Source organism: Ursus arctos, unplaced genomic scaffold (genome assembly GCF_023065955.2).
Source record: "Ursus arctos isolate Adak ecotype North America unplaced genomic scaffold, UrsArc2.0 scaffold_3, whole genome shotgun sequence".
NCBI lineage: Eukaryota > Metazoa > Chordata > Mammalia > Carnivora > Ursidae > Ursus > Ursus arctos.
Window position 1 is genome coordinate 37,726,514 of NW_026622985.1, and position 10,013 is coordinate 37,736,526.

Below are 10,013 nucleotides of genomic sequence, written 5' to 3' on the forward strand. Positions count from 1 at the left end.
CTGTTGGTGGGAACATAAATTGGTGCAGCCACTATAGAAAATAGATTGGAGATTCCCCCCCCCAAAATTAAAAATAGAACTACAATATGATCCAGCAATTCTACTTCTAGGTATTTATCCAAAAAGTGAAAACAAGAATTTGAAAAGACATATGTTCCGCTAGGTTCACAGCACTATTTGTAACAGCCAAGATATGGAAACAACCTAAATGTTCATCAATAGGTGAATGGATAAAGACGACAAAGTATTTATACACAACGGCTTACTAGTCAGCTATAAAAACAATGAAATCTTGCCGTTTGCAATAATATGGATGGGACCTAGAGAGTTTTAATGATAAGTGAAATAAGACAGAGAACAACAAATACCATATGACTTCACTTGTGGAAGCTGAAAAACAGAACAAATGAACGAACAAAACAAAACAAAATGACTCAGATACTGAGAAACTGATGATTGCCAGAAGGGTGGAGGGGAGAGGGATGGACGGAGTAGGCAAAAGATTAAAAGGTACAATCTCCCTGTTCGACAATAAAACATGGACACATCATATATGGCATAAGGAATATAGTCAATAACATCATAACAACTTTGTATGGTGACAGATGGTGACTACACTTATTGTGGTGACCGGTTTTATAATGTATCTCAATCATTATGCTATACACCTGCAACTAATATTGTATGTCGTTCTTCAATAAAAATAAAATACACTATGAACACTGACTTTATTAGTTCCTATGTTCACTGCTTTTTATAAAAAGAATAACTATCCTCTAATGGTTTTCACAGGGTTTGATTTTTGTGTACAGTTTCAAGGCAACCTCATACAGGATTTGGAACCCCCTGAAACACACCCAAATGCTATAGTCTTATGTTTAGAAATAAAAATCACAATGTTCTACAATATTTTACAATGTACACCATACAGTGGGTTCTGTATCTCAGTTTTAAAGATGATATTAACTTAAGAGTTCTAGATTTTTGCTCCAAATCTATAAATTATCTGATTTATAAGACTCTAAACCTCTCTTTAAAATCTAGAGCAGGGTTTCTCAACTTCGGCATACTTGACATTTTGGAATAGATCATTGGTTTTGGGGGTTGGGGCTCTCCTGTGCATGGTAGGATGTTCAGCAGCACCCTGGGCTTCTGCCCCATAGAAGCCAATAGTGCCCTTCTGTTACCCCCATTGGGATAAAAAAAATGCCTCAACACATTGACCAATGTCCCTGGGGAGAAAATTCCAGCTCCTTGTGCTTTCCAAATCAGTATCAATGACATCACCTGTGAGCTTACTAAAAATGCAAATTTTTAAGTCCACCCTGACCCAATGAACCAGAATCTCGGGGCGGTACCCAGGAAACTGCCACTTAATGAACTCTCCAGACGATTATAATGTGCATTTAAGTTTGAAATCCACAGAGGCCCAGGCCCAGTGAAATAGGACAGGGCTTGGACTTTCGCATTTTTATTAAGTTCTACAGATGATTCTCATACTGACTAGAGTTTAAGAGCTACGAGAACAGAGGTTACTACATTTGTTTGCATATTAGAATAACCTGGGGGGGGGTTGGAAGGTGGGGCAGAGATATTTGCAAGTCTTAAAGCTCAGGTCACATGCTACACCGATTACATCACAGTCTTGGGGGCTGGGACACAGACAGCAATACATTTGAAGGTTAAGTATTGGCTGCACATTAGAATCACCTGGGAAGATTTGAAACTACTTGTGATTGGTCCCCTTTTCCTTGAATTGAATCACAACTCAAGGATCACGTTTCTCCCCCAATGTCCCAGGTGATTCTAATGTGCCTCCAGGACTGAGAATTACTGCTCTAAGTTTGCATAAATATTGGGAAGCAGAATGATGTCATTAGGGATGCAGACTCTAGATTCCAATTGCCTGGGTTTGAATCCCAGGTTCACCTCTTCCTGTTTGATCTTGGGCAAGTTACTTAACCACACTAAGCGCCGATGTCCTCTTCGGTCAAATGAGGAAGATAATGATGGTACTTCTCTAGGGTGTTGTAAGAATTAAATGAAATGACCCATTCAAAATACTCATGTGGCATCATTGGAACAAAAGAAGCACTCAGCAAAATTTCTAATAATTTTTTAAAGCAAACTCTTATGAGATTAGACATTAAGAAATAGATCTCTTCAGAGGTAAGTACTTATAGGCAAACGTGGCATTCTTACTCTAAGCAAGACAAACCTCCTGGTATCCAGAGTAGTGTTTCCAGCAAATAGGGTTTGGCTACAAATTCTGGAAGCTGTGGATTTCAAAAATGCTATTTTAATATTGCCAATCATCCAGGTATCCAAAGACAGAAGGCATGAGATGAAAACATCTTTGCCCTGGGGCTGACGGCCTTTCATGGATTTGCAAAGCAACTGACCGTGGCCTTTCTCAGGAGACAATGGAGGCTCTGTGATTAACATAAGCTGCATTTCCCCCCCAAAGTACCCCTGTTAATCTTCCTGGGGCACAGTCCCAGTTCTCTGTCCTACCCCCAGCAGTTCCCTGTACCTTGCCTCTTTCGAGTTTCTCCCATTTTCATGAACTCGTGGATGCAAGGACGAGGCTGACATTTTGGCAGAGAATCATGACATTCACAGAAGCGTCTCTCCATGGTAAATACAGCCCAGTAGAATCAGCATGTCCTAAGATATTTCTACAGATCTTGAAGATTTTCTTCACTGTCTCCACAGAAAGTTTTACAGGTCTTAACAACTAATTGAAAATCAGAATTTATTTATAAAACACCCATAAAAAAACATTGACATAGGTGTGTGGGTCCTAAAAATCAAATAAAATCAAGGCAAGTTCTGATAAGATTCTGTGTCACCTTAGAATTCTATTTTGGCTTATTATTATTTTCGACAGATTCTGTGTCAGAGAACTTTAAGTCCATGTGTCAGCAAAGCATAGTAGAGTCTGACAGAAGGAGGTAGGAATCCTGATCCACAACTTGCTGTTTATGTGTCCTGGGGTGAGTTCATCTCTCGGACCTGTAGTTTCCTTATGCTTTTCCTGATAGAGTTATTTCCGAGTATTAAATGAGACAAAGAGGAGGTAACTGATGTCACTGTCCCCTCATCTTCTAGCTCCTGCTGGCAACATGTCTGTGTTTGAGACACAAACGATAGCAGGTACAGACAAGTAGCCATCACAATGTTTCAAATTCTGGAGATTGTTTTCAGCATTTAATTCAAGCACCGAGGGGGAGGGAATCTTAATGATCCCAGTGAATCATCAAAGGATATAAAAATAATGACCCATATTAAGATTTTTTTAATGGACAGAAATTAAATCAAGTTAAATTTGCTACCACCCTTTGCTTCTGAGAAACGCCAAGGCCCTCTTTAAGGGATAGACTTCAAATGCCCTGAGGAAGGGCAAACGCCTTTGGACACATCTCAGCTCCAGAGGGCTCATCGGACCAGCCATGAGACACATCTCCACCGTGTCATGGTGCTTTGCCGAGTGCACTTCTGTTAACTCAGTGTTTAAGCAACAAATCCAGTTTTTAGCGTTTAAGAACAACATGGTGGGCTTAATGTTTGCTGTAAGCCTGTAGATGTTTGTTACAATTGCAGTTGAAACTTTTAAGAAGTAGTTCAAAACTTGAGCCTGCACTAGGATAAAAGAGATCAGAGACTTGGTCATAAGTGTGTGGTCTTTAGACCAGCAGCTCCACTGACACCTGGGAGTTTTAGAAAGAGATATTCTTAGGCACCACGCCACAGGAGTGGAGCCTCGCATTCTCCATTTCAATAAGCTGTCTCCATCTTCTGATGTTCACTTAAGTTTGAAAACCACTGCTCTAATGCAATGCTTCTTAAATCTTGTTCATCACTAATGATCACCTGGAAAGCTTGTTTAAAAAACAAGTCAATGGACGATCTTGTGCCAACCCTCCAGATTCTAATTCAGTTGGTTCGGGACCAGAGAATACACATATTAAAAAGACGCCTCTGGGTGATTCTATTGATTGTCTGGGTTTGGAAACCACTTTATACATTATGAAGTTTCAGGGGCTCACATTGAGGAGGGGAGAGAAGGAAAAAGGAGGAGGGGAGGGAAGAACAGGAGGGGGGGAGGGGAAAGAGGATTAAATATTTTTTAAGTACAAATATACCATCACTGACATATCTATATTTAATATCATTTTCGGAACTGGGTTTAAAGAACTTACATGAATGGCAAGGTGTTTAAACAAGGTTAAAATTGTTCACTTTTCCTCTAATTTTTGACTGTAATTAATGATTACTTAATTTCACCCTTGTTAACTACAAGATTTGACTACATTATCCTTTTCTAACACACTTGAAATGTTTACCTTGGAGTCAGATGCTTTCACTACTTGTCCTAAGCTCTTAGGCTTGAAATAATAAAAAAAAAAAAAATCCCGGTAACAATTTGTCCTCAATATTCTGACCATTGCCAAATTCTGTCCACATGGAATGTGGAGCTCTGTGGAGCGACATGCGGGCTGGGCTCTTCAGCTCCTTCAGCTGTAATCATCTGTAATATTTCTCTGACTCTCCCACATCTGATCCTGTGGGCCCGAATAAGAAACCTGCTGTCATACAAAATATCTTCAAATGACAGCAAGAAGAGCTTTTGTGATATATTTTCAAATATCATAAAGGGAAAAACATTATGCCCCACACTTGAAGAGAAGCATTACCTTTCCAACAGTAATTCTAGCCCTCATACCTGATTATGAAATAAAGGCCCCTTTCCAACACTCTAGATCAGGGAAGTGGCAAACTGACCCATCACCTACTTTTGTACAACCCATAAACTAAGAAAGGTTTTTATATTTTTAAATGGTGGAAAAAAATCAAAAGAATCCTACTTTGTGACAGGTAAAAATAATGATATTCAAATGTCAGTGTCCAAAATAAAATGCAAACAATGCCAGAACCTAGCCACATTCATTTATTGCTTTTGGCTTTTGTTCTACATAGTACAAAGGCAGTACTGAGTACTACCACAGTATTGAATTTTCATGCTACCAAGACTGCAGAGGTCATAAAACCCACAAAACCAAAACCATTCCCTCGTGGCCCTTTACAGAAAAAAAAAAAAAAATTGCTGACTCCTGTTCTAGACTCTGAGCTCCCAGAGGGAGGAGCCCCCCTGCTCTTCATCCTTCACAGTAGTCTCACCGCAAGTATTTAGGTTAATGTTTTTCATTTTATAGGCACAGATTTTATAATCCACCTCCCTTCTGAAAAAGTTTATTCCTTATTAAGCTTATATTTTTAACATCATTTAGAATAGGAGCTTTCAAAAGGATATAAAATGGAGATTTCCAGGGTGTAACCCACCTAGGACATAAAGGAAGCATAAGGTGTAGGAGACCAAGGCTCATGGCTTAATGAGAACGGGAACTTACTTTTCTCTAGGGCCATTTTCTGCCCCCAAAACAAGGAAACTGTCTTCTCTGGCAAATTGTTTTTGGTCCTAAATAAATCTGAATCATGATAGCTTTTTCTATAAAAAGCCACGAAGATCTTTAACTTTGACTTTCAACTATTTTATCACATTTTTTTCATTTCATAGGAAGTTCTTATTTTCTCCTGCCACGTATCCAATGAGAACATACTTATCAATCATGTTTCAAAGAGTATTGACATCTGAATTATATTTAAAATGGAGAAAGGGTGAAGACAAGAGGATGAATCAATCTTAGAAAAACAAAGTAATGCCAGAGATCGAACATCACATGAGAAATAAGATCAAGAAATAAATGAAAACCAACAGCAATCACTTTTCAAGATGGTGGCCAAGCAAAGTCTAAAACAAACAGATTTTCCTCACAAATTCAGCCTCCAGTGACATTTTTCTGGCCTTCTTGTTATGGAAACTGAACGATGGAAGGACAGAGTTCATTGTAACTGTTGATTTCAGGTCAGCTATCATAAACATCTCTACATTTTTCATCGCTCATATTATTGGCATCTTCAGTTACATAATAACTCACAAGCACAGGGAACATGCTAGTTCTTTTGCAGACAAAATTACTAAAGAGTATGCTAGTTTCATAGGCAGAATCACATTTTTTGCACTATTTTTGTGTGTGTGTAAATGCCCTGTGTTTTATGAAAGTGATAGAAATCCTCTGCTACAATCTCAAATTATAGGTCACAATCCCAAGAGTAAGATACCAGAGAAAATTGCTACTCAGGAATACTATTTACACTTGTAAAAGGTTGCATTTCTTTAAATATAGGCATTCAAATAGTTATTGATCTTATTGTTAGTGGCAGGGCAAATGACCATATGTAAAAACATGGTTGGAACTTGTGATGGGCCCCAGATTGAACAAGTAGTAGTTTAAATGCCCACACTTGTGGATTTGGGATGAATGCTTGCTTTGTGGCCTGCCTCCCAAATAACTTTTAGCTAGGGGTCAAATAGCAAGAATGCTTAAAGGAAAATGTCACTTTCATCATTGAAAATAACAGCTAAAATTCGCTGAGTGCTTAAAGTATAAAGCATTGTTCCATCCAGCAGCACCTGTGGCAGATGGTAATAGTTTAAACAAGTGGGAAGACGCAGAGAGGATGTTGCATACCCTAGTCTAGCTCTTTATTCTCATAGTACTCAGTCAGCTGGGGTGGGAGCCTGAGCAGAGATGGTCTCCAGGATAAGCCCACAGTGTCTCTAATGTCTATGTTCTCATAACAAAGGCTAGCAGCATTGCAAAACAGGGGCAAATACTTTTCTCGGTTCTGTGTATTCTCTTTTGAGGCATGATAACCTTTCACGATGAATTGGTTAACATTGTGGAGGCATAGGAGTATCAATTTATGGATTCTCAGGCAAGATTGGGAAGCCAGGAGACATAAATGACAAATTCTCATGTACCGTTTTGTAACTCCTCCCCCACCCCCCTACACACAACAGTTCTAACTTTAAAGCAATGAAGAAACAAAACAAAAAAGGAAATTCAGAATTGAGACTTTAGCAATCACTAAGATAGAAAAGGCTAGTTTTAGAGTCCAGTAAAGCTGAGAAGTCTTTGTTTTGTTGTTGGGGGCTAGGCTCCTGAGGGGAGAGAAACATAACAATCCCTACGTTTACCTATTGCTTAAAAAACAATAAAACCCGCAGTTTGTTTCCCGGGATCCATAGTCTCTCATGGTTCGTTTCCCTCTCTGATTTCACTCCTTCAGATTTCCCTCCCTTACTCTATGGTCCTCCATGCTACTGCTTATGTTCCACATGAGTGAAACCATATGATAATTGTCTTTCTCTGCTTGACTTCACTTAGCATAATCCCCTCCAGTCCCGTCCATGTTGATGCAAATGGTGGGTATTCATCCTTTTTGATGGCTGAGTAATATTCCATTGTATATATGGACCACATCTTCTTTATCCATTCATCTGGTGAAGGGCATCTTTGCTCCTTCCAGTTTGGCTATTGTGGACATTGCTGCTATGAACATTGGGGTGCACATGCCCCTTCTTTTCACTACATCTGTATCTTTGGGGTAAGTACTTATGGACCCCCAAAAACAAACTGAGGGGGGGATGGGTAATGGGGTAACAGGGTGATGGGTATTAAGGAGGGTATGTGTTGTGATGAGCACTGGGTGTTACACGCAACTAATGAATCATTGAACACTATATCAAAAACTAATGACGTACTATACAGTGGCTAACTAAATATAAGAAATAAATAAAAAATAAATAAAATCCAACTTTTACAGGTAAAGCCAGGGACTATAGGAAAGAAAAAAACAATAAAAAGCTAAACTCATCTTTTGGTATACCCCATGACAACTGATAAAAAGTAAAGTCTTACATTAATTTTTAAATTTTTTTTGTGGGTGTTTGAACCTTAATGCACATGAAATATACAATATGGGTTACTGTGATATAACATATATAGGCTCATAGACAATGGAAGGAGGTATGTTAGGAGGAAACAGATTTTATAACATTTTCATTCTCTACCTTTTATTTATGGACTATTTAAGACCTCTGTGAACCAAAATTGGTAAGACCTGATACTAGTGGGTCTCAGAGCCACCTTGAATACTTTCAAAAAATGGCTTAACACTTGCTTCTGATGAAAACAGTACCATGCCCTCATCACGATATTTACTAGGAAGAATATTTTCTATACTATTGTAATACCTGAGAGAAAAACTTATATCAATTTTAAATACTGTTTTTTATAATAGAGACATGGAATAATACTGAAGGATTTTTTAGACTAATTTTCCTCATGTTTGCCTATGTTGCTGGAAATTCACCAAGAGAAGTAAATCATTACAGTAGAACCCATGTTGAATATCCTTAGACATCAGTTGCCAGGTGACATTCCTTGATTAGCGTAAAGCCCGATGGGAGGACAGAGCAACATTAAAAGTCCTTGGTTTGTCTAAAGCCACAAATTCTAGGCTTTTGCTCTCTTCTTTTAACTATGGTCTATTTTAAAATATTCAATATGTAAGCAATTACCACACTACTAAAGGTCATATATTCATGACAGACCTTTTGAATAAAGGAGCTTGTAAATATAATTTACATCCAGTGTTTCTGAGAATTAAATAAGTGGTATCTGAAAGTGTGAACTGATACTGATTAGTTCCTTTCTCTATGAAGCAGAGAGCCAATCACTGCAGAGTAAAAACCATGATTCAGACAAAATACCTCTGGAAGACCAAACAAATCTACAAAATCAAGACAATTAAAAAAAAAATAACACCCAAAATGTAAAAACTAAAAATGATGTTCCAAGTATTTGTGAAGTCATATTTGTAAATATTAGTATAACTCCCGCTTGGAGATTGCAGACTTTGGCATTTTGTGTTTTTATGCAGCCTCATTAAACATGGGACAGTGTGATAGCTTGAATGTACAATGTGGGTTCAGGAGTGTGCGGGTCCCAGTAGTCCTGCAGTTTGTGTGGTCTATAGCGCTTAGAACTTTCAAAAATCATTCATATTCATGAATGTTTTAGTCTGTACCCCAGCACTATGGAGGAGGCAAGAAGTTTCACTCATCAGATAGGAAGTTTCAGCAAAAGTAAAGGATTTTACCAAAGTCACAGGGCTTGAAAGTATTGGAGTCATTACCAGTCAAATCATATTCATATTTTATTCCCAAACATTTCTTTTGTATAATAAGGAAAGCACTGGAGCCTCTTAAAAGTTTCTTCTCAAGCTAAAATTTTCTGATTCCACACCTCAGTTTTCTTATCTCTATAACGGAGCAAACACTGTATGTACTTATTGGGTATACGGGTCAGATAATGCACACCGACTCGCCTATGTAGCAGGAATTTTGAGCAGGAAATGAAGATGCCTCCAGGACTAACTGACCTCAGTTTGCATTAAGGTGGGATAAAACTCAGGCGATTGGAAGGCTGGGGGGAAATATTCAGAAGTAAATATTCACGTTACTGGAAAAAAGTGGAGACCTCATCTCCTGAAGGCTAGAAGGGTCTTTCTATGTTGAGAGTGATAAAGACTTGAAATAGGTGGATAAAAAAGAATATTCTATAGGGACAAACTTGTGCCAAGTTTGGAGGTTGGGATAGAAATGGGAAATGTCATAATGAAAAACATCTAGTCTGATGGAAATTCTACAATATATGTTTTAATCACATTTTTATGCCCAGAATAAACTAATAAGAAGGTCTAGATCCATAGTTTGGATGCTAAAAACAAAATAACAACAACAAAAACAAACAACCCCCCCCCCAATCTTCCCTTCCTCCTTCCATTTCTCCCTTTCAATTTCCTTCTGTTCCTCTTTAAATATTGGAGGAGAGCCCTTCCCCCCGACTAACCTTACTAGCTATTGGAAAGAGTTAGCACCAAATTATTTGGAAGCATGTCTTGAGAGAATTATTCAGCCACCACAACCCTTCAAACCAGAGAGTTGTACTAAATAAGAGGAAGGTTGTGCTCAGTGTGAAGGAAACAACTTGAGCTACAAGCCACCTTGTACTATGAGGATTACTTTGAAGTCCAAGCCACGG